General features: G+C 46.1%; 1 pseudogene; it reads right to left on the bottom strand.

Annotated features, from left to right (window-relative positions):
• Positions 1-233: 233 nt before the first annotated feature.
• Positions 234-25969, bottom strand: part of LOC129856762 (dynein axonemal heavy chain 11-like) — a 42478-nt pseudogene continuing 16742 nt past the window's right edge.

Raw genomic sequence — 25969 nt, forward strand, 5'->3', positions numbered from 1 at the left:
AGACTCTGGACAGGGTGGATTAGGTTTAATTAAATGCAATTTATTCAGAGGTAAAGATATCTGAAATAGCGTGCACGGACCCTTTCATCAAGCTCAAAATGGAACTCTCCGAAAGAAGCCCAGATAACAGAGTGCATATACATTTTATACAGTACAGAAAGTAGGTTGAGTCTGGAAGTTCTGGTCCTCTGGTTGGTTCTGATGAGTTGGGCGAGGTCTCCTTCAGGCCAGTATCACTGTCCCATTGGCTCTGAGTAGAGTTCTTTGTCTTCAGAAATGTTCAGCTAAAACAGGAGATTAGGTGTGTGCGTAGATGTTCCTATTTTGACATTTCTGTGTGTCTCTGTAAAATGTTCAGACTGAAGAGGAGTTTTTGTGTGTGCGAAGATGTTCCTGTCTTATCTGTGTTTATGAAAGGTTTACGTCAGCCCTCTGTCCTTGGGTATGTGTGTGTCTCAGTTTCTCGTGATATGCAGTACCAGGCACCACTTTTCTTATCAGTCTTTATGAAAAGGCCTGTGTCAGCCATCTGTCTCTGGGTGTGTGTTGGTCTCCGTATCTGCTATGAGTTTGTGAGAAACCCTGTTTGGAAAGAAGTTAGTTATAACAATGTATTAGCAAATATGCTTGTGTTATAATAAATGATATTTATTACATTAGTAGTAGGGGTGTGCCGAGTACTTGGATAAAATGAGTATTGTAACGGATATTGAGAATTTTGCGAATACGATTATGACAAGTCTTTTTGTTGTATTATCCTTGGTCAGCCAGCACGCATCTCTCTTTCACTCAAACAGTGTGAAGTGTTGTGTGCTCTAAACAACTATTAGCTTGTTCTATCTTTAAAGAAACAGGTGGGGTATTGGTTGAGGCTGGTGCAACGATTGAATTGGATTAGAAAATGCCGCTTTCATTTCCCCCGACAGAAACACGTGCGGCTCTTAATCACTCACACAGTGAGGGGCACAAGTCCCCCCTTCTCAAAACATTCGTGACTAGTCATTGTTGTTCTAGCTGTCAATCTAGTTATTTTAGGTAGACTTTTCTGAGGCCATATGGTTGTTTGTTTGTCTACTTGGCGCTGTTTAGAAGGTTACTGCTTTGTCTGTCTGTCTATAAATATTCCATTGCTGACGACGTCTGTCGTTATGTCGTGATCTAAGCCCATGCTTGCTTGCTATTTTTGATTAATTCTCGCCCAGGCATGTTTCCTGAGCGACAGATCTTTAGAAAATAAAATTAAAAATTAAGACCTAAATCTGTGTCTGGAATAAATACAGGCTGCGGTAGCCTACCTTCATCTAAATCTGTGTCTGGAATAAATTCAGGCTGCAGTAGCCTACCTTCATCTAAATCTGTGTCTGGAATAAATACAGGCTGCATTAGCCTACCTTCATCTAAATCTGTGTCTGGAATAAATACAGGCCGCATTAGCCTCCCTTCATCTAAATATGTGTCTGGAATAAATACAGGCCGCATTAGCATACCTTCATCTAAATCTGTCTGGAATAAATACAGGCCGCATTAGCCTACCTTCATCTAAATCTGTGTCTGGAATAAATACAGGCTGCAGTAGCCTACCTTCTTCTAAATCTGTGTCTGGAATAAATACAGGCCACATTAGCCTACCTTCATCTAAATCTGTGTCTGGAATAAATACAGGCCGCATTAGCCTACCTTCATCTAAATCTGTGTCTGGAATAAATACAGGCCGCATTAGCCTACCTTCATCTAAATCTGTCTGGAATAAATACAGGCTGCAGTAGCCTACCTTCATCTAAATCTGTGTATGGAATACATGCAGGCTGCATTAGCCTACCTTCATCTAAATCTGTGTCTGGAATACATGCAGGCTGCAGTACCCTACCTTCATCTAAATCTGTGTCTGGAATAAATACAGGCTGCGGTAGCCTACCTTCATCTAAATCTGTGTCTGGAATAAATGCAGGCTGCAGTAGGCTACCTTCATCTAAATCTGTGTCTGGAATAAATACAGGCTGCAGTAGCCTACCTTCATCTAAATCTGTGTCTGGAATAAATACAGGCTGCAGTAGCCTACCTTCATCTGAATCTGTGTCTGGAATAAATACAGGCTGCAGTAGCCTACCTTCATCTAAATCTGTGTCTGGAATAAATACAAGCCGTAGTAGCCAACCTTCATCTGCATCTGTGTCTGGAATAAATACAGGCTGCAGTAGCCTACCTTCATCTAAATCTGTGTCTGGAATAAATACAGGCCGCATTAGCCTACCTTCATCTAAATCTGTGTCTGGAATAAATACAGGCCGCATTAGCCTACCTTCATCTAAATCTGTGTCTGGAATAAATACAGGCTGCAGTAGCCTACCTTCATCTAAATCTGTGTCTGGAATAAATACAGGCTGCAGTAGCCTACCTTCATCTAAATCTGTGTATGGAATAAATACAGGCTGCAGTAGCCTACCTTCATCTAAATCTGTGTTTGGAATAAATACAGGCTGCGGTAGCCTACCTTCATCTAAATCTGTGTCTGGAATACATGCAGGCTGCAGTAGCCTACCTTCATCTAAATCTGTTTCTGGAATACATGCAGGCTGCAGTAGGCTACCTTCATCTAAATCTGTGTCTGGAATAAATACAGGCTGCGGTAGCCAGCCATGCATTAGGCTATTTATTGGCCTATTTCGTTGATTATTGAATAGGACTAAGTAAGTAAATAATGTGCATTTTCATCTGTCGGGGTCATTTGTCTTTGAACAATGTGTGTGAATGAGTGAAGGAACATAATGATGCACTCTAAGTGATAGAGCAGTAATGTAGACTTGAGGTATGGCCTTTACCGGCAATTAAAGCGCACTTCCGGGTTTTCCGATCGCCAGTTAATCCGATTACGAGTATTGAGTGTGATAAAACGGATACGATTACGAATACGAGTATGACGAGATCGGCACACTCCTAGTTATTAGGTTTGGCTGCATGGTGACAGTGCATTCAGAACCCTCCAGTGGCTAGACACACTACAACCTTCATTTTACCAGGTTCCTGTGAAGCAACTGTAATGACAGTCCACCACAACCACCCGATTAAACTATCGGATGCCACAACATACCCAACAGTTTGAGATCATTGTGATGGGATTTCGCCAGTGGTTCGTATGGGGAAACGGGCTTCCGGGAAAATGTTGACTGAGGTTGCAACAGTAACCAAGGGGGGGAGGGGCTTAGTGAAGGGTCAATTAATTCCGGAGTAAATCCTGATTCCTCCAACCTGGATTTGTGAAAAACCTGGGGATTTTTGGAAGGTTTTGGAAATGTGAGTATTACTTTGGTGTTGGCTTCCATGTATTTGTAGAGCACGTTTACAGAGATGACCAGCTCTCCTGTGCTGAGGGGTAAGATCTGTTCCAGCCCTGGGGATCAAACTTCCTGCGCTCCGTCACACAGCATGGAGGTAGCAGAGGGAGAAGAAGAGATCGTTGAACACCTGCTCCCGAGAACACATCTCCAGGGTATCCTGTAAACAGAGACAGAGAGAGAGCAATAGCTATCAAAAGCAAATGTTATTTGTCACATGTGCTGAATACAACAGGTGTAGGTGAAAAGCAGCTGCTGTAAGAGAACTTCACTACAGGTGAAAGGCAGCTGCTGTAAATATTAACTACTGTTGGGCACTGAATTTTCCCTCACCGCAAGACCTTGACCAGGAAAAACTCTGAACCCTGCTCATTTCACAAGGCATCACTCGTACAGTATGAGTAAAATTCTATATCTATAAAGCAACTTTTTTTAATCAGCCATTTGTTTGCCTCTGACCTGGTTGAAGTTGTGGTGGGCAGCGTGCAGACTGGCGTGCATACCGGTGGGTGGCTCGTTGGTGATCTTGATGGCGTCCTCCAGGATGCCTCTGGGGATGACGTGCTGGTCAGGGCTGGGTGCTGGCTCCCCGCTGATGAACACCCGGTAGTCATGGTGTCTGCCCCGGTCCTCTCAAGGAGGGCTTCCAGAGCGGGCAACCAATGCGTCACCAGGTGCACTTTCTGACCGAAACAACACACACACATACACACACACACACACACAGTCTTGTACAGCTAACCTTGTGGGGACATACAATTCAGTCCCATTCAAAATCCTATTTTCCCTAACCCCTAACCCTAAACATAACCCTAATCCTAACCTGTACTCTTACCCTAACCTTAACCCTAACCCTAACCCAAAAACCTAAACTTTATCCTACCCCTAAACCTAACCCTAACCCTAGCTCCTAACCTTAATATTTAACTTAATTCTAACCCTAACACTAATTCTAACCTTAACTCTAAACCCCCTAGAAATAGCATTTGACCTTGTGGGGACTAACAAAATGTCCCCAGCTGGTCAACTTTTTGTTCGTTTACTATTCTTGTAGGGACTTCTGGTCCCCACAAGAATAGTTAAACACGTCCACACAGACACAGACACACACACACACACACACACACACACACACACACACACACACACACACACACACACACACACACACACACACACACACACACACACACACACACACACACACACACACACACACACACACACACACACACACACACACACACACACACACACAATACTGTATTTATTGTATTTTATGTGTTCATTAACGTTTCTTAATGAGGGGAAATGTTTTTAGAAACAAGACCTAAACACTTTTGTTCCACCCAAATACCGAAGCAGCTGACCTAATCTAATCACGCTTTAGATTGAACCAAATTGATTGAACCAAATTGATTGAACCAAATTGATTGAACCAAATTGACTGAACCAAATTGATTGAACCAAACTGATTGAACCAAATTGAACCAAATTGCCTTTGGTTCCCTGGATCAGATCAAGAAGGCAGAGAATCATGTTGAATCAGGTGCTCTATTCTATTGTCTCTGGCTGGCTGCTGGAACAACATCATACAGTCACTATGACCCCCCAGACTACCACTAGTCTAGTCTGGCTGCTGGAACACCATCATACAGTCACTATGACCCTCCAGACTACCACTAGTCTAGTCTGGCTGGCTGCTGGAACAACATCATACAGTCACTATGACCCTCCAGACTACCACTAGTCTAGTCTGGCTGGCTGCTGGAACAACATCATACAGTCACTATGACCCTCCAGACTACCACTAGTCTAGTCTGCCTGCTGGAACACCATCATACAGTCACTATAACCCTCCAGACTACCACTAGTCTAGTCTGGCTGCTGGAACACCATCATACAGTCACTATGACCCTCCAGACTACCACTAGTCCAGTCTGGCTGCTGGAACAACATCATACAGTCACTATGACCCTCCAGACTACCACTAGTCTAGTCTGGCTGCTGGAACAACATCATACAGTCACTATGACCCCCCAGACTACCACTAGTCCAGTCTGGCTGCTGGAACAACATCATACAGTCACTATGACCCCACCAGACTACCACTAGTCTAGTCTGGCTGCTGGAACAACATCATACAGTCACTATGACCCTCCAGACTACCACTAGTCTAGTCTGGCTGCTGGAACAACATCATACAGTCACTATGACCCCCCAGACTACCACTAGTCCAGTCTGGCTGCTGGAACAACATCATACAGTCACTATGACCCCCCCAGACTACCACTAGTCTAGTCTGGCTGCTGGAACAACATCATACAGTCACTATAACCCTCCAGACTACCACTAGTCTAGTCTGGCTGCTGGAACAACATCATATAGTCACTATGACCCTCCAGACTACCACTAGTCTAGTCTGGCTGGCTGCTGGAACAACATCATACAGTCACTATGACCCTCCAGACTACCACTAGTCTAGTCTGGCTGCTGGAACAACATCATACAGTCACTATGACCCTCCAGACTACCACTAGTCTAGTCTGGCTGCTGGAACAACATCATACAGTCACTATGACCCTCCAGACTACCACTAGTCTAGTCTGGCTGCTGGAACAACATCATACAGTCACTATGACCCCCCAGACTACCACTAGTCTAGGCTTCCTTACTGTATTACTGTGTACAGCAGGCTGCCCAATTCCTGTCCTGGAGGGCCGAAACACTTCTGGTTTTCATTCTCTCCTTCTAATCAAAGGGAAAGACCTAGTCAGTTGTACAACTTAATGCCTTCAACTGAAATGTGTCTTCCGCATCTAAGCCAACTCCTCTAAATCAGAGAGGTGCGGGGGGCTGCCTTTATCAACCTCCACGTCTTCGGCGCCCGGGGAACAGTGGGTTAACCGCCTTGCTCAGGGGCAGAACGACATATTTTTACCTTGTCAGCTCGGGATTCGATCCAGTAACCTTTCGGTTACTGGCCCAATGCCTCAGGGACTAATTCAGACCTGGGACACCAGGTGAGGGTAATTAACTGCCAGGTAGAATGAAAAACCAGGAGTGTTTGTGACCTCCAGGACTGGAATTGGGCAGCCCTGCTGTACACTGTAATACAGTATTCAGAAAGTAGTTTGAACATCTGAGTGCCAGAAGCCCAGGGCACTGTCTGCACTTTGTGGACTATTCCATTTGTTCCACTGAACCATGCAACCTCAATCAAATACTTCCATACTGACAAATGACCCTGTGTCGGCTGTTCCCTACCTTCAGGATGACCCAGTGTCTGCTGTTCCCTACCTGCAGGATAACACAGTGTCTGCTGTTCCCTACCTGCAGGATGACCCAGTGTCTGCTGTTCCCTACCTGCAGGATGTCCCAGTGTCTGCTGTTCCCTACCTGCAGGATGTCCCAGTGTCTGCTGTTCCCTACCTGCAGGATGACCCAGTGTCTGCTGTTCCCTACCTGCAGGATGACTCAGTGTCTGCTGTTCCCTACCTGCAGGAGGACCCAGTGTCTGCTGTTCCCTACCTGCAGGATGACCCAGTGTCTGCTGTTCCCCTACCTGCAGGATGACCCAGTGTCTGCTGTTCCCTACCTGCAGGATGTCCCAGTGTCTGCTGTTCCCAATCTGCAGGATGACCCAGTGTCGGCTGTTCCCAATCTGCAGGATGACCCAGTGTCTGCTGTTCCCTACCTGCAGGATGACCCAGTGTCTGCTGTTCTCTACCTGCAGGATGACCCAGTGTCTGCTGTTCTCTACCTGCAGGATGACCCAGTGTCTGCTGTTCCCTACCTGCAGGATGACCCAGTGTCTGCTGTTCCCTACCTGCAGGACGACCCAGTGTCTGCTGTTCCCTACCTGCAGGGTGACCCAGTGTCTGCTGTTCCCTACCTGCAGGATGACCCAGTGTTTGCTGTTCTCTACCTGCAGGATGACCCAGTGTCTGCTGTTCTCTACCTGCAGGATGACCCAGTGTCTGCTGTTCCCTACCTGCAGGATGTCCCAGTGTCTGCTGTTCCCTACCTGCAGGAGGACCCAGTGTCTGCTGTTCCCTACCTGCAGGATGTCCCAGTGTCTGCTGTTCCCTACCTGCAGGAGGACCCAGTGTCTGCTGTTCCTTACCTGCAGGATGTCCCAGTGTCTGCTGTTCCCTACCTGCAGGAGGACCCAGTGTCTGTGTTGAGAGGCCTTCTGCAGGGCCCCTGTCAGCCACCCCTTCCTGACCCAGAGACATGTTGTGTAGTGTCCCCAGCTCTATGGAGAAACCCAGCCTCAAACCCACAACACAGGACACAAGACACTCAGAATATCTCTCCACAGTCCCCACGTGCTTCTTATCATCAGGATGTTTCTGAATCAGGTGGTTACAGTGAGAACAGGACTGGAGTCTGCTGGTCAACCCAGTAGCTCTCTAGGAGGAGGGTTGGCAGCCCGGTGTTAGTGTAGTGTTGTGGAGCCAGGTTCTCCACATTGTTGAGCAGGTCCACTCCAGGAGAGAGGATGCAGAACACAGGGGTGGAGGGGCTGCTCTCCAGCTTGGCAGTGTCCACATATCTCACTCCCAAGCTCTCCTCCACAAAGCTCCTGTCACAGTTCAAGTCACAGATTTAGTTACCTACTCACTATGGGACTGATAGAGGTGAAATACAGTATGTTACTATCATTTCCTTACTGGCAAAGCTTGAAGTGCATAAAACTGTTGCATTTTCATGCAGGGGCCACACTTCCTCACCAGAAATGAAAGAATACTGTAGAATATGTAGTGCTGATGTTTCAGTCCCAAATGGAACCCTTTTCCCTACATAGTATGCTACTTTTGACAAGAACCCCATGGGCCCTGGTCAAAAGTAGTGCACTATATAGGGAATAATAGGGGGCCATTTGGGACACACATGATGTCTCACCTGAGGGCGTAGGTCATTCTGTCAGGGCATATGGCTCTCAGCATAATGCGTTTCTGTAGGGAGCTTTTATTCTTCCAGTCCTGAGGAAACCCCTCTCTCTCAGGACACTCTGAGTCTACCATCTTCCTCCTTGGCTGAGCCCTTAATGTTCCGGTCCAACCCCCCAGAACTCATCCAGGGTAGACAGGGTCTTGGGAGATCATCAACATCACACCACCCTAAGCTGTTAATGTCCCAGTGCAGGCTCCCTATTCCCTATGGGCCCTGGTCAAAAGTAGTGTACTACATAGGGAATAAGCTGCCAGTTGGATCGCACACACAATGTGCTACTGTACTTCTTAGTGCACTAATTTTAGTGCACTCTATGTGTGTTACCCTGACGATTCCCCAGGCTTGTGGGGACAGGAACGAGACAGGGCTGGCTACGCTGGGCTCCACTGGGAAATACAACAGGAAGTCCAACTCCTGGGCCTCAATCTGCCCACGGGTCAGCAGAATCTGGAGAGGAGAGACAACAGAGATATAACAACAGGTATAGATTAGAAAAGGGGATTATTCAGATCAGAACTTCTATCCTATCAATAAAGTTTTTGATCAAACAAGAGTATGGCCTCGGCAACCAGAAACATTCATCTGAAACAGAGACATGTGAAGCCACGACCAGGCGAATGATAGCCTTACTATAGACACTTTCTCACAGTGGAGTTGAGAACAGTTGGCGACAGGCAGGTGGCCATGACAGTTATTAGCATTCTGCCGTCAGGCCACACCCGCTGTCAGAGGTAACAGTCTGAACAGCTTTGGCCAGGCCAGGTGGGAGAGCTAATCAAAAGCAGCGTATGGTCCTTCTGTCCCGCTGACAGCCTCTAATTGAAGCTAATGTGGGGCCAGAATAAGTGCTTTGATTTATGAGAATGACAGGGGGGGGCCAACCTTTTGGGGCGGCCCCGGGCCACTTACCTGGAAGGCATTGTGTGACAGGAAGGTTGACTTGTCTCTCTGGAAGAGGCTCCGGCTGGTGTAGAGGAATGCTGAGTAGGTGACGGCCTCGGGTCAAGGAGAGCACTCTGGCCCTCACGTCCTCGTCCCACTCTGATCGCTCTATCGCTTTGTGGAAGACTGTGTTGAAGGTCTGGAGCACAGGTACAGAGAGAAAGGTACAGGGAGAAAGGTACAGGAAGACAGGTACAGAGACAGGTACAGAGACAGGTACAGGGAGAAAGGTACAGGGAGACAGGTACAGGGAGACAGGTACAGGGAGAAAGGTACAGGGAGACAGATGCAGGGAGACAAATACAGGGAGACAGGTACAGGGAGACAGGTACAGGGAGACAGGTACAGGGAGACAGGTACAGAGAGAAAGGTACAGGGAGACAGGTACAGGGAGAAAGGTACAGGGAGACAGGTACAGAGAGAAAGGTACAGGGAGAAAGGTACAGAGAGAAAGGTACAGGGAGACAGGTACAGGGAGACAGGTACAGAGAGAAAGGTACAGGGAGAAAGGTACAGGGAGACAGGTACAGGGAGAAAGGTACAGGGAGAAAGGTACAGGGAGACAGGTACAGGGAGACAGGTACAGGGAATCAGGAACAGAGAGACAGGTACAGGGGGACAGGTACAGGGAGAAAGGTACAGGGAGACAGGTACAGGGAGACAGGTACAGAGAGAAAGGTACAGAGAGAAAGGTACAGGGAGACAGGTACAGGGAGACAGGTACAGGGAGACAGGTACAGAGAGAAAGGTACAGGGAGAAAGGTACAGAGAGACAGGTACAGGGAGACAGGTACAGGGAGAAAGGTACAGGGAGAAAGGTACAGGGAGACAGGTACAGGGAGAAAGGTACAGGGAGACAGATGCAGGGAGACAAATACAGGGAGACAGGTACAGGGAGACAGATGCAGGGAGACAAATACAGGGAGACAGGTACAGGGAGACAGGTACAGAGAGACAGGTACAGGGAGACAGGCACAGGGAATCAGGAACAGGGAGAAAGGTACAGAGAGAAAGGGGATTTCATAGGTCCATAGTGTGATTAACTGTTCTATTACACCCCAGGGAGTTTCCCCCATGTGTCTCAACAAGCTAGGAGAGTAGTGAGTGACAAAACAAACACTTGACAAGTATGACTCCAGATATTAAACACCCTAAAGGAGAACTGGTACATGGCGTTATAAGACGTTATAATCACCTTGAGGGAGAACTGGTAAACGGGGTTATAAGAGGTTATAATCACCTTGAGGGAGAACTGGTACATGGGGTTATAAGAGGTTTATAAGAGGTTATAATCACCTTGAGGGAGAACTGGCACATGGGGTTATAAGAGGTTTATAAGAGGTTATAATCACCTTGAGGGAGAACTGGTACATGAGGTTTATAAGAGGTTATAATCACCTGGAGGGAGAACTGGTACATGGGGTTATAAGAGGTTATAATCACCTGGAGGGAGAACTGGTACATCAAAATCAAATCAAATCAAATTTTATTAGTCACATACACATGGTTAGCAGATGTTAATGCGAGTGTAGCGAAATGCTTGTGCTTCTAGTTCCGACAATGCAGTAATAACCAACAAGTAATCTAACCTAACAATTCCACAACTACTACCTTATACACACACACAAGTGTAAAGGGATAAAGAATATGTACATAAAGATATATGAATGAGTGGTGGTACAGAACGGCATGGCAAGATGCAGTAGATGGTATAGAGTACGGTATATACATATGAGATGAGTACTGTAGGGTATGTAAACATAAAGTGGCATAGTTTAAAGTGGCTAGTGGTACATGTATTACATAAGATGGCAAGATGCAGTAGATGATATAGAGTACAGTATATACATATGAGATGGGTAATGTAGGGTATGAAAACATTATTTTAAGTGGCATTGTTTAAAGTGGCTAGTGGTACATTTTTACATAATTTCCATCAATTCCCATTTTTAAAGTGGCTGGAGTTGAGTCAGTATGTTGGCAGCGGCCGCTAAATGTTAGTGGTGGCTGTTTAACAGTCTGATGGCCTTGAGATAGAAGCTGTTTTTCAGTCTCTCGGTCCCTGCTTTGATGCACCTGTACTGACCTCGCCTTCTGGATGATAGCGGGGTGAACAGGCAGTGGCTTGGGTGGTTGTTGTCCTTGATGATCTTTATGGCCTTCCTGTGACATCGGGTGGTGTAGGTGTCCTGTAGGGCAGGTAGTTTGCCCCCGGTGGTGCGTTCTGCAGACCTCACTACCCTCTGGAGAGCCTTACGGTTGTGGGCGGAGCAGTTGCCGTACCAGGCGGTGATACAGCCCGACAGGATGCTCTCGATTGTGCATCTGTAGAAGTTTGTGAGTGCTTTTGGTGACAAGCCGAATTTCTTCAGCCTCCTGAGGTTGAAGAGGCGCTGCTGCGCCTTCTTCACAACGCTGTCTGTGTGGGTGGACCAATTCAATTTGTCCGTGATGTGTACACCGAGGAACTTAAAACTTTCCACCTTCTCCACTACTGACCCGTCGATGTGGATAGGGGGGTGCTCCCTCTGCTGTTTCCTGAAGTCCACAATCATCTCCTTTGTTTTGTTGACGTTGAGTGTGAGGTTATTTTCCTGACACCACACTCCGAGGGCCCTCACCTCCTCCCTGTAGGCCGTCTCGTCGTTGTTGGTAATCAAGCCTACCACTGTAGTGTCATCCGCAAACTTGATGATTGAGTTGGAGGCGTGCATGGCCACGCAGTCGTGGGTGAACAGGGAGTACAGGAGAGGGCTCAGAACGCACCCTTGTGGGGCCCCAGTGTTGAGGATCAGCGGGGTGGAGATGTTGTTACCTACCCTCACCACCTGGGGGCGGCCCGTCAGGAAGTCCAGGACCCAGTTGGGGTTATAAGAGGTTTATAAGAGGTTATAATCACCTGGAGGGAGAACTGGTACATGGGGTTGATTCTGTGCAGGTTGTAGATGATGAAGTAGAACAGAGAGGTTCTCTGGGCAGCAGGGCGGTAGAGCTCTCTGGCCTCATTGAGCTTTGTCTTGATCTCTCTGGCCTCCACCACCTGTGTGTGTATGTGTCAGTTAACACAATGAGCTATGAACTAGGGCCTCAGTCATGCTCCAGATTTCTCCCCATTTCAGCGTAGCCAGAAGTACATTTAATTTGCAGCTAACACGGTGAAATGGAGCGCGCATTGCTCTACTAACTAGACTATAAAACAGTAGGCCTATATAATAACACATGGAATTTAAGTCTTGACGCTAGTAGACATCCTAAACCAGAGCTACTTAACTCCCAGATACTACTGTAAATCAGAGAGGCTGAACAGTATTTGTTTCCCGTGTTGTTCTAACACCAGTGATACTAAACTACAGGCTACTGTATGAATCATTTGACCTGGTTATCATGAACATAATTATACACTAAGATAGACGCAATAACTAAGATAAGATAGACTTTATTAGTCCACATGGGATGGAAAAATGTCTTCTGCATTTCCCCCAACACCTTCGATACACACACACACACACACACACACACACACACACGCACACACACACACACACACACACACACACACACACACACACACACACACACACACACACACACACACACACACACACACACACACACACACACACACACACACACACACACACACACACACACACACACAGGGGTGAAAGTTAGCCGGTACGGCATCCGGTCCGCTACGGCTAAATATATTGTGGGGGTACGCTGTATGCTAATAGATACCCACTCCAGTCATTACGCTAATGCCATGTTAGCATTGACTCGCAGAGACATAAAAATGGTATCCATGAGTTCATCTGACTGGGGAAGTAGACACAATCCCAAAGTATCCCTTTAAACCAGAAGCCCTCTGGTCAGAAATCCTCATGTTCTCCAAACTTTGAAAGGTTTAAAATGTATCCAGGAGATAATCTATAGTCTCCCAAAGCAGCCAATACAGTATTTATCTGTTCCTCCATTTCAATTCAATTAGCAGAGGCTCGACAAACCCGACCCGGTGGCTTTTCATTTTTCACTAATTACCCTTCCCATGTCAGGCAACGGGCCCCATTTTTTAGGGCCCAGGTTTCCCATGGCCCGGATCTTGTTACACTCTATATCTTCACAAGCAAAAATGAATGTACTATTGATAGAACCATTACTCCACCAAATGAAAGTCCTGGGCTGATGGATTGGCTTGTAGTCCTCCGTCAGCCATGAAAGGAAATAATTAGTATTCATTACTTCACACTCTACAACATTCCAATTATTAATGAACTTCAGCTGTGGAGCCCCACCGTATCCATCATGGCCATCACAGCATGTTGTATTAATCACAAGCAGAAACAAGCGCAGGTCATCTACAGCGGATGCATTTATAATCAGATTTACCACAGGGATGAATTGTCACGGGTCGGCAGACAGCAGCACCGTGTCTGTTAGGAGTTCAATACATGTCCAGTCTCAGATGTTCAATAATATTCACACTTTGGTTTCACAGGGAAAGGAAGGAACAAGAAAGATGTGTGTTGATGGTTGGGAAGAGGAGGTCGATTTATAGTATTTTTATTTTTCCGTTTGCACCGTAGATACTTCCTGTTACATTGTGATATGTTGTTCATTTAGAGGATTGAACTCAGATAATCATAACACCGGTGGTGTGGAGGTGAATTAATATGCTTGGAGATTGGATTATTTGCTCCATTGGTTCGAAGGGACTCAGTGTAATAGATTGAAATACATCCACAACCATTTCACATCATAGTGGATTCATCATTCTTTCCATAACCTACGCTACGGCAAATGACCAAATCAACTACAAACTATAGGCTTACGTAGCCCAATGATAGACCTATGTAGTCTAATAATAAGCCTATGTAGCCTAATGATGTGTATTGGAGATTGTCCTGGATACACTCCTGACCACTGTTGAGAGTGGTGGTGGTGTTGTGTTGTTCCCATTCGTTTTCAGAGAGGGAAAGGTCCCTTACCCACAAGAGAGGCTGGCTGCCCACTACTCAGGGCTAACCACTGAAGAATAACTGCTCAGTATTCACCACATAAAGACTATGAGCAGGCCAATGAACATCTATCACCAGGCGTCAGAGGGGCGATCCATACGTCTGCCTCAGGGATTCAGAACACGCAATACAAATTCATCTATAATCTAAAGAGCAAGGAGCAATCATATCCCAGTCAGTCATGTCTCTGGAGCTGTCCACCGCTCAGTGAGACTCCAGCGTCAGTCAGTCATGTCTCTGGAGCTGTCCACCGCTCAGTGAGACTCCAGCGTCAGTCAGTCATGTCTCTGGAGCTGTCCACCGCTCAGTGAGACTCCAGCGTCAGTCAGTCATGTCTCTGGAGCTGTCCACCGCTCAGTGAGACTCCAGCGTCAGTCAGTCATGTCTCTGGAGCTGTCCACCGCTCAGTGAGACTCCAGCGTCAGTCAGTCATGTCTCTGGAGCTGTCCACCGCTCAGTGAGACTCCAGCGTCAGTCAGTCATGTCTCTGGAGCTGTCCACCGCTCAGTGAGACTCCAGCGTCAGTCAGTCATGTCTCTGGAGCTGTCCACCGCTCAGTGAGACTCCAGCGTCAGTCAGTCATGTCTCTGGAGCTGTCCACCGCTCAGTGAGACTCCAGCGTCAGTCAGTCATGTCTCTGGAGCTGTCCACCGCTCAGTGAGACTCCAGCGTCAGTCAGTCATGTCTCTGGAGCTGTCCACCGCTCAGTGAGACTCCAGCGTCAGTCAGGCAAATCCTCTGGCATTGTCTGTGTCCCAGATGGCACCCTAGTCCCTATGTAGTGCACTACTTTTGACCAGGGCCCATAGGGTTGTGCACTATATAGGGAATAGGGTCGCAGCCATTCGGGATCGCAGATATTGTCTAATACTGTCCCACAGGCCCATATTTAGACACGTTGGGATAGTGTTGGCTTGTATATCAAAAGGGATATACAACCATGGATCGATTAGTAATGTGTAGACAAGACTGGATACAGGCTATAGGCACAACTATAGAATAAATAGCTTTTGCAGAGAAAGCACAGTGCACAGTATGGTGATTGTATAGGGCTACTCTGTCTTAATGACAGAAACCTCACTGTTTGTCTCCTCCAGGGCTGGTTTCCTGGACACAGTTTAAGGCTAATCCTAGACTAAAAAGCACTTTCAATGGAAATTATCAGTTGAAAGTGCTTTTTAGTCCAGGACTAGAGTTAATCTGTGTCTGGGAAACCGCCCCACCTAGAGATTTCATTGGTGGATTCCTGAGCCAGTAGATCTGTATAGGGACAGGTCAAACCAAGGACCATTGTCACTGCTTGACTTCCTTCCTTGATGGTGTTTCTCCCCAGTAGTGGCTCCCGGACTGGGTCAACTCTCTCCTGTAGGTTCTCAATCAGAACAGTCCCTTGTGTTTATCTCCCCAGTAGTGGCACCAGGACTGGGTCAACTCTCTCCTGTAGGTTCTCAATCAGAACAGTCTCTTGTGTTTATCTCCCCAGTAGTGGCACCAGGACTGGGTCAACTCTCTCCTGTAGGTTCTCAATCAGAACAGTCCCTTGTGTTTATCTCCCCAGTAGTGGCACCAGGACTGGGTCAACTCTCTCCTGTAGGTTCTCAATCAGAACAGTCCCTTGTGTTTATCTCCCCAGTAGTGGCTCCCGGACTGGGTCAACTCTCTCCTGTAGGTTCTCAATCAGAACAGTCTCTTGTGTTCATCTCCCCAGTAGTGGCACCAGGACTGGGTCAACTCTCTCCTGTAGGTTCTCAATCAGAACAGTCTCTTGTGTTTATCTCCCCAGTAGTGGCACCAGGACTGGGTCAACTCTCTCCTGTAGGTTCTCAATCAGAACAGTCTCTTGTGTTTATCTCCCCAGTAGTGGCTCCCGGACTGGGTCAACTCTCTCCTGTAGGTTCTCAATCAGAACAGTCTCTTGTGTTTATCTCCCCAGTAGTGGCACCAGGACTGGGTCAACTCTCTCCTGTAGGTTCTCAATCAGAACAGTCTCTTGTGTTTATCTCCCCAGTAGTGGCACCAGGACTGGGTCAACTCTCTCCTGTAGGTTCTCAATCAGAACAGTATCTCCATAGGCAAGGGCTCGCTCTAACACATCCAAATACCTGTAGAGAATGATGATGGTAACACTTTAGAGAAAATACATATGAATTATACTTTATAACATCCTGTATAATAACTTATAATACACTTACAATTGTATTATAAGGCATTATAAAGGATGTTATAAAGCATTAAACGTACAGTAAGTATTTCATTTAAAGTGTAACCAGAATGATTCACTGGAATAGGTAACTTGAATACTTTTTTACATTTTGTAACCGGCAAGCCTGAAGGAAGACACATGGATGGGTGGAGTGAAGAAGTTGGCTGTCAGAAGTATTACAATGTAAATGTATTTTAATCCGCCTGTCTGCATATTTCAAGACATGGCATACGAGGGTGCAGTGAGATAACCCATGGATTGGATGATACTTGTCACAAAATAGCTTCCAATACTCTACTCAGCAAACTGGATGCAGTTTATCACAGTGCCATTCGTTTTGTTACTAAAGCACCTTATACGACCCACCACTGCGACCTGTATGCCCTAGTCGGCTGGCCCTCGCTACATGTTCGTCGTCAGACCCACTGGCTCCAGGTCATCTACAAGGCTATGCTAGGTAAAGTGCCGCCTTATCTCAGTTCACTGGTCACGATGGCTACACCCACCCGCAGCACGCGCTCCAGCAGGTGTATCTCACTGATCATCCCTAAAGCCAAAACCTCATTTGGACGCCTTTCCTTCCAGTTCTCTGCTGCCTGCGACTGGAACGAATTGCAAAAATCTCTGAAGTTAGAGACTTTTATCTCCCTCAACAACTTTAAAAATCTGCTATCCGAGCAGCTAACCGATCGCTGCAGCTGTACATAGTCCATCTGTAAACTACCCACCCAATTTACCTACCTCACCCCCCATACTGCTTTTATTTATTTACTTTTCTGCTCTTTTGCACACCAGTATCTCTTCTTGCACATGATCATCTGATGATTTATCACTCCGGTGTTAATCTGCTAAATTGTAATTATTCGATTTATTGCCTACCTCATGCCGTTTGCACACATTGTATATAGATTCTCTTTTTTTTCTACCATGTTATTGACTTGTTTATTGTTTACTCCATGTGTAACTCTGTGTTGTCTGTTCACACTGCTATGCTTTATCTTGGCCAGGTCGCAATTGTAAATGAGAACTTGTTCTCAACTAGCCTACCTGGTTAAATTAAGGTGAAATAAATAAAATAAAAATTAAAAAAAATCAATCAATTTGAAAAAACATACAGTGCACTCGGAAAGTATTCAGACCCCTTGACTTTTTCCACATTTTGTTATGTTACAGCATTATTCTGAAATGGATTAAATACTTTTTCCCCCTCATCAATCTACACACAATAACCTATAATGACAAAGCAAAAACAGGTTTTGCAAAAAATATATACATAAAAAAATGAAATATCACATTTACATAAGTCTTTAGACCCTTTGTTGAAGCACCTTTGGCAGCGATTACAGCATCAAGTCTTCTTAGGTATGAAGCTATAAGCTTGGCCCACCTGTATTTGGGGAGTTTCTCTCATTGAGACTCTCAGTGAGACTCCAGCGTCAGTCAGTCATGTCTCTGGAGCTGTCCACCGCTCAGTGAGACTCCAGCGTCAGTCAGTCATGTCTCTGGAGCTGTCCACCGCTCAGTGAGACTCCAGCGTCAGTCAGTCATGTCTCTGGAGCTGTCCACCGCTCAGTGAGACTCCAGCGTCAGTCAGTCATGTCTCTGGAGCTGTCCACCGCTCAGTGAGACTCCAGCGTCAGTCAGTCATGTCTCTGGAGCTGTCCACCGCTCAGTGAGACTCCAGCGTCAGTCAGTCATGTCTCTGGAGCTGTCCACCGCTCAGTGAGACTCCAGCGTCAGTCAGTCATGTCTCTGGAGCTGTCCACCGCTCAGTGAGACTCCAGCGTCAGTCAGTCATGTCTCTGGAGCTGTCCACCGCTCAGTGAGACTCCAGCGTCAGTCAGTCATGTCTCTGGAGCTGTCCACCGCTCAGTGAGACTCCAGCGTCAGTCAGGCAAATCCTCTGGCATTGTCTGTGTCCCAGATGGCACCCTAGTCCCTATGTAGTGCACTACTTTTGACCAGGGCCCATAGGGTTGTGCACTATATAGGGAATAGGGTCGCAGCCATTCGGGATCGCAGATATTGTCTAATACTGTCCCACAGGCCCATATTTAGACACGTTGGGATAGTGTTGGCTTGTATATCAAAAGGGATATACAACCATGGATCGATTAGTAATGTGTAGACAAGACTGGATACAGGCTATAGGCACAACTATAGAATAAATAGCTTTTGCAGAGAAAGCACAGTGCACAGTATGGTGATTGTATAGGGCTACTCTGTCTTAATGACAGAAACCTCACTGTTTGTCTCCTCCAGGGCTGGTTTCCTGGACACAGTTTAAGGCTAATCCTAGACTAAAAAGCACTTTCAATGGAAATTATCAGTTGAAAGTGCTTTTTAGTCCAGGACTAGAGTTAATCTGTGTCTGGGAAACCGCCCCACCTAGAGATTTCATTGGTGGATTCCTGAGCCAGTAGATCTGTATAGGGACAGGTCAAACCAAGGACCATTGTCACTGCTTGACTTCCTTCCTTGATGGTGTTTCTCCCCAGTAGTGGCTCCCGGACTGGGTCAACTCTCTCCTGTAGGTTCTCAATCAGAACAGTCCCTTGTGTTTATCTCCCCAGTAGTGGCACCAGGACTGGGTCAACTCTCTCCTGTAGGTTCTCAATCAGAACAGTCTCTTGTGTTTATCTCCCCAGTAGTGGCACCAGGACTGGGTCAACTCTCTCCTGTAGGTTCTCAATCAGAACAGTCCCTTGTGTTTATCTCCCCAGTAGTGGCACCAGGACTGGGTCAACTCTCTCCTGTAGGTTCTCAATCAGAACAGTCCCTTGTGTTTATCTCCCCAGTAGTGGCTCCCGGACTGGGTCAACTCTCTCCTGTAGGTTCTCAATCAGAACAGTCTCTTGTGTTCATCTCCCCAGTAGTGGCACCAGGACTGGGTCAACTCTCTCCTGTAGGTTCTCAATCAGAACAGTCTCTTGTGTTTATCTCCCCAGTAGTGGCACCAGGACTGGGTCAACTCTCTCCTGTAGGTTCTCAATCAGAACAGTCTCTTGTGTTTATCTCCCCAGTAGTGGCTCCCGGACTGGGTCAACTCTCTCCTGTAGGTTCTCAATCAGAACAGTCTCTTGTGTTTATCTCCCCAGTAGTGGCACCAGGACTGGGTCAACTCTCTCCTGTAGGTTCTCAATCAGAACAGTCTCTTGTGTTTATCTCCCCAGTAGTGGCACCAGGACTGGGTCAACTCTCTCCTGTAGGTTCTCAATCAGAACAGTATCTCCATAGGCAAGGGCTCGCTCTAACACATCCAAATACCTGTAGAGAATGATGATGGTAACACTTTAGAGAAAATACATATGAATTATACTTTATAACATCCTGTATAATAACTTATAATACACTTACAATTGTATTATAAGGCATTATAAAGGATGTTATAAAGCATTAAACGTACAGTAAGTATTTCATTTAAAGTGTAACCAGAATGATTCACTGGAATAGGTAACTTGAATACTTTTTTACATTTTGTAACCGGCAAGCCTGAAGGAAGACACATGGATGGGTGGAGTGAAGAAGTTGGCTGTCAGAAGTATTACAATGTAAATGTATTTTAATCCGCCTGTCTGCATATTTCAAGACATGGCATACGAGGGTGCAGTGAGATAACCCATGGATTGGATGATACTTGTCACAAAATAGCTTCCAATACTCTACTCAGCAAACTGGATGCAGTTTATCACAGTGCCATTCGTTTTGTTACTAAAGCACCTTATACGACCCACCACTGCGACCTGTATGCCCTAGTCGGCTGGCCCTCGCTACATGTTCGTCGTCAGACCCACTGGCTCCAGGTCATCTACAAGGCTATGCTAGGTAAAGTGCCGCCTTATCTCAGTTCACTGGTCACGATGGCTACACCCACCCGCAGCACGCGCTCCAGCAGGTGTATCTCACTGATCATCCCTAAAGCCAAAACCTCATTTGGACGCCTTTCCTTCCAGTTCTCTGCTGCCTGCGACTGGAACGAATTGCAAAAATCTCTGAAGTTAGAGACTTTTATCTCCCTCAACAACTTTAAAAATCTGCTATCCGAGCAGCTAACCGATCGCTGCAGCTGTACATAGTCCATCTGTAAACTACCCACCCAATTTACCTACCTCACCCCCCATACTGCTTTTATTTATTTACTTTTCTGCTCTTTTGCACACCAGTATCTCTTCTTGCACATGATCATCTGATGATTTATCACTCCGGTGTTAATCTGCTAAATTGTAATTATTCGATTTATTGCCTACCTCATGCCGTTTGCACACATTGTATATAGATTCTCTTTTTTTTCTACCATGTTATTGACTTGTTTATTGTTTACTCCATGTGTAACTCTGTGTTGTCTGTTCACACTGCTATGCTTTATCTTGGCCAGGTCGCAATTGTAAATGAGAACTTGTTCTCAACTAGCCTACCTGGTTAAATTAAGGTGAAATAAATAAAATAAAAATTAAAAAAAATCAATCAATTTGAAAAAACATACAGTGCACTCGGAAAGTATTCAGACCCCTTGACTTTTTCCACATTTTGTTATGTTACAGCATTATTCTGAAATGGATTAAATACTTTTTTCCCCTCATCAATCTACACACAATAACCTATAATGACAAAGCAAAAACAGGTTTTGCAAAAAATATATACATAAAAAAATGAAATATCACATTTACATAAGTCTTTAGACCCTTTGTTGAAGCACCTTTGGCAGCGATTACAGCATCAAGTCTTCTTAGGTATGAAGCTATAAGCTTGGCCCACCTGTATTTGGGGAGTTTCTCTCATTGAGACTCTCAGTGAGACTCCAGCGTCAGTCAGTCATGTCTCTGGAGCTGTCCACCGCTCAGTGAGACTCCAGCGTCAGTCAGTCATGTCTCTGGAGCTGTCCACCGCTCAGTGAGACTCCAGCGTCAGTCAGTCATGTCTCTGGAGCTGTCCACCGCTCAGTGAGACTCCAGCGTCAGTCAGTCATGTCTCTGGAGCTGTCCACCGCTCAGTGAGACTCCAGCGTCAGTCAGTCATGTCTCTGGAGCTGTCCACCGCTCAGTGAGACTCCAGCGTCAGTCAGTCATGTCTCTGGAGCTGTCCACCGCTCAGTGAGACTCCAGCGTCAGTCAGTCATGTCTCTGGAGCTGTCCACCGCTCAGTGAGACTCCAGCGTCAGTCAGTCATGTCTCTGGAGCTGTCCACCGCTCAGTGAGACTCCAGCGTCAGTCAGGCAAATCCTCTGGCATTGTCTGTGTCCCAGATGGCACCCTAGTCCCTATGTAGTGCACTACTTTTGACCAGGGCCCATAGGGTTGTGCACTATATAGGGAATAGGGTTCGCAGCCATTCGGGATCGCAGATATTGTCTAATACTGTCCCACAGGCCCATATTTAGACACATTAGGATAGTATTGACTTGTATATCAAAAGGGATATAAACCATGGATCAATTAGTAATGTGTAGACAAGACTGGTTACAGGCTATAGGCACAACTATAGAATAAATAGCTTTTGCAGAGAAAGCACAGTGCACAGTATGGTGATTGTATAGGGCTACTCTGTCTTAATGACAGAAACCTCACTGTTTGTCTCCTCCAGGGCTGGTTTCCTGGACACAGCTTAAGGCTAATCCTAGACTAAAAAGCACTTTCAATGGATATTATCAGTTGAAAGTGCTTTTCAGTCCAGGACTAGAGTTAATTTGTGTCTGGGAAACCGCCCCACCTAGAGATTTCATTGGTGGATTCCTGAGCCAGTAGATCTGTATAGGGACAGGTCAAGCCAAGGACCATTGTCACTGCTTGACTTCCTTCCTTGATGGTGTTTCTCCCCAGTAGTGGCTCCCGGACTGGGTCAACTCTCTCCCCAGTAGTGGCACCAGGACTGGGTCAACTCTCTCCTGTAGGTTCTCAATCAGAACAGTCTCTTGTGTTTATCTCCCCAGTAGTGGCACCAGGACTGGGTCAACTCTCTCCTGTAGGTTTTCAATCAGAACAGTCTCTCCATAGGCAAGGGCTCGCTCTAACACATCCAAATACCTGTAGAGAATGATGATGGTAACACTTTAGAGAAAATACATATGAATTATACTTTATAACATCCTGTATAATAACTTATAATACACTTACAATTGTATTATAAGGCATTATAAAGGATGTTATAAAGCATTAAACGTACAGTAAGTATTTCATTTAAAGTGTAACCAGAATGATTCACTGGAATAGGTAACTTAAATACTTTTTTACATTTTGTAACCGGCAAGCCTGAAGGAAGACACATGGATGGGTGGAGTGAAGAAGTTGGCTGTCAGAAGTATTACAATGTAAATGTATTTTAATCCGCCTGTCTGCATATTTCAAGACATGGCATACGAGGGTGCAGTGAGATAACCCATGGATTGGATGATACTTTTCTCATCAATCAATTTGAAAAAACATACAGTGCACTCGGAAAGTATTCAAACCCCTGGACTTTTTCCACATTTTGTTACGTTACAGCATTATTCTAAAATGGATTAAATACTTTTTCCCCCTCATCAATCTACACACAATAACCTATAATGACAAAGCAAAAACAGGTTTTGCAAAAAATATATAAATAAAAAAATGAAATATCACATTTACATAAGTCTTTAGACCCTTTGTTGAAGCACCTTTGGCAGCGATTACAGCATCAAGTCTTCTTAGGTATGAAGCTATAAGCTTGGCCCACCTGTATTTGGGGAGTTTCTCCCATTCTTCTCTGCAGAACCTCTCAAGCTCTGTCAGGTTAGATAGGGAGAGTCGCTGTACAGCTATTTTCAGGTCTCTCCAGAGATCAGGTTCAAGTCCTGGCTCTGGCTGGGCCACTCAAGGACATTCAGAGACTTGTCCCGAAGTCACTCCTGTGTTGTCTTGGCTGCGTGCTTAATGTCAATGTCCTGTTGAAAGGTGAACCTTCTCTCCAGTCTGAGGTCCTGAGCGCTCTGGACCAGGTTTTCATCAAGGAACTCTCTATACTTTGTTCCGTTCATCTTTCCCTCGATCCTGACAAGCCTCCCAGTCCCTGCCACTGAAAAACATCCCCACAGCATAATGCTGCCACCACCATGCTTTACCGTAGGGATGGTGCCAGGTTTCCTCCAGATGTGATGCTTAGTATTCAGGTCAAATAGTTCAATCTTGGTTTCATCAGACCAGCGAATCTTGTTTCTCATGGTCTGAGAGTCCTTTAGGTGCCTTTTGGCAAACTCCAAGCAGGCTGTCATGTGCCTTTTACTGAAGAGTGGCTTCCGTCTGGCCATTCTACCATAAAGACCTGATTGGTGGAGTGCTGCAGAGATGGTTATCTCTGGAAGGTTCTGCCATCTCCACAGAGGATCTCTGGAGCTCTGTCATAGTGACCATCTGGTTCTTGGTCACCTCCCTGACCAAGGCCCTTCTCCCCCGATTGCTTGCTCAGTTTGGCTGGGCAGCCAGCTCTAGGAAGAGTCTTGATGGTTCTAAACTTCTTCTATTTAAGAATGATTGGTACCTTTCCAGCAGATCTGTGCCTTGACACGATGCTGTCTCTGAGCCATACAGACAATTCCTTCGACCTTATGGCTTGGTTTTTGATCTGACATGCACTGTCAACTATGGGACCTTATATAGACAGGTGTGTGCCTTTCCAAATCATGTCCAATTAGTTGAATTTACCACACAGGTGGACTCCAGTCAAGTTGTAGAAACATCTCAAAGATGATCATTGGAAACAGGAGTCCCCTGAGCTCAATTTCAAGTCTCATAGCAAAATGTCTGAATTCTTATGTAAATAAGATATTTCTGTATTTAAATTGTAATAATTCTGCAAAAATCTGTTTTCACTTTGTCATTAGGGGGTATTGTGTTTAAATTGATGTGAAAAATGTATAATTTAATACATTTTAGAATAATGCTGTAACGTTACAAAATGTGGAAAAAGTCAAAGGGTCTGAATACTTTTCAAATGCACTGTAGCTGATAATTAGTAGTGACCAGTGATTAGCCTGGTCCCATCCTGTATCTACTGTCCAGACACCAAATCTCCTATGGCTATCATACCCTAAAGTACAAACAGACTGGACCACTTGGATAGACACTGTCCAGTGATACAAAACAAACCCTTGTGACCATCATTGTTCCAAGTCCAACTTGCTTCCCTTCCTTGCTTCCCTTCCCAACTTGCTTCCCTTCCCCACTCTGAAATCTCTACTATCATTAATGAAATGCGGCAGAACAACGCCGTCCCTCTCTCACTCCATCTGCTGGAGCTGCTCCACCCTGAGCTCTGGCCCACAGCGCCTGCGGATCCACTTGATGCCCTGCTGCTGGGGGTGCATCATGAGTGGCCAGCACTCGCCGGTGGTCAGGATGGCAGCGTTCTCTGTGGACATCCTATCGTTTGGCAGGCCCTGGTTGTGCCAGGCAGCCACGGTGGCATCGTCTGTAAGCATGAGGACAGGGTCCAGGTTGTCTGTCTGGGGGATGGAGACCTGGAACACACAGAGAGACAGACAGATGGAACCCTGATCACCATATAGTGCACTAAATAATAAATAGGGTGGCATTTGGAACCGACAGCAGTGAGGCGGTGATGTCACTCGGTTGACTGTGTGTGGGGTACCGACTGTACAACTATGCAGGCCGATAGAGAGAGAGGCAACAGTGTTTCACTAAGATTAATTTCCAGGCGGGTTATCCCTAAATTTACATCCAAAAACAAAATGTTCAAATAAAATCAATTAAAGACCATGAATAAAAACAGTTTAGAACATATCTACACGATAAAGGATAAAGGAGCAGCTTTATAAAGCCCCGCTGGTCAAAAGTAGTGCACTACATAGGGAATAGAGTGCCATTTGGGATCTTACCCGTTGTGACTGTACGAAGGGTATCCCGGCTTCGTAGAGCAGTTGGTGTCGGTAGGGCCTGGTGAAGTGACCCACGTAGGAGACCGAAGCTGAGGTGAGGAGAACATCACCACACAGAGTCTTCTGCCTGGGACCACCTCTCATTTTCTGACTGGGACACACACACACATACACCAGGCATGACAATATACACCACCAAAAGCAGTATGAAACGTAGTCTACAGTGTATGTATAAAATCACTTTTAGAATAAACTGGAAACTTGGTATATGCATTTAACTTCAAAGCACCTCAAATATTTCAAACTCTGGGATGAAAGGTTCATCTAGGCTGAAATGTGTTTCCCCACCCAGTCTACCGGGATGTGTTTCCCCACCCAGTCTACCGGGATGTGTTTCCCCACCCAGTCTACTGGGATGTGTTTCCCCACCCAGTCTACTGGGATGTGTTTCACCACCCAGTCTACCGGGATGTGTTTCCCCACCCAGTCTACCGGGATGTGTTTCCCCACCCAGTCTACCGGGATGTGTTTCCCCACCCAGTCTACCGGGATGTGTTTCACCACCCAGTCTACCGGGATGTGTTTCCCCACCCAGTCTACCGGGATGTGTTTCCCCACCCAGTCTACCGGGATGTGTTTCACCACCCAGTCTACCGGGATGTGTTTC

This window comes from Salvelinus fontinalis, chromosome 6, assembly GCF_029448725.1.
Source record: "Salvelinus fontinalis isolate EN_2023a chromosome 6, ASM2944872v1, whole genome shotgun sequence".
Taxonomy (NCBI): Eukaryota; Metazoa; Chordata; class Actinopteri; order Salmoniformes; family Salmonidae; genus Salvelinus; species Salvelinus fontinalis.